This window comes from Octopus bimaculoides, chromosome 3 (genome assembly GCF_001194135.2).
Source record: "Octopus bimaculoides isolate UCB-OBI-ISO-001 chromosome 3, ASM119413v2, whole genome shotgun sequence".
NCBI classification, from domain to species: domain Eukaryota; kingdom Metazoa; phylum Mollusca; class Cephalopoda; order Octopoda; family Octopodidae; genus Octopus; species Octopus bimaculoides.
The window spans coordinates 161,847,352-161,848,099 of record NC_068983.1 but is presented as its reverse complement, the minus strand read 5'-3'; positions in this window follow the sequence as shown (position 1 = coordinate 161,848,099).

Sequence of the window (748 nt, the reverse complement as noted above, 5' to 3'; positions counted from 1 at the left end):
ATATATATATATATATATAAAGCGGTGCCCCAGCATGGCCACAGTCTAATGACTGAAACAAGTAAAACATAAAACATATATATATATACACACACACTTGTAATATATACACACATTATGTTAATGGTGTCAAAAGGCAAGGCTGGGTCGGTGTGTGAATGAGTACGATAAAAGAAAAGAACCGCCATTGTTTAAACTACTTGTAACCACCGGACATCTCACTTGTAGCGATAGAGCTAGTGTTCCATTATTCGTTTGTGTCTCTTAAAAATCACCCATTTTCAACTTTCTTCGCCTCATATTTTTTTTTATAATAAAACTACCTACATCCTTTTTTTTTTGGTGATTTTGTAGCAAGAGTTCACACAACCTGCAGGATATTTCACACTTTCTCCATCGTCTTCTCTTCTCCCTTCCTTCTCCCTATTGCGATAAATCAAGTCACTTGTGTGACCTAACAATGGCTATACGGTACCTCTTCCTGACAGCTTGCTGACTAGCCCCTATCCCATTTAACCCTTCATAATAAAGCATGTCCGTTCTCCCGCCAATATGCCTGCAACAAGCTTCAACAATTAAAAAGGCAGCCTGTAAATCAACGTCTCACTATTTGCTTATACTGTCTCCTTTAATGTCACCTATAATAGGTCAGTACTTCAAATTAAATCTTTCGTGAGGCTGTTCAAAAGCAAATGAAGTTTAACTTGAATTTGTTTCATTGCAGTTATGATTTTATATATATATATAT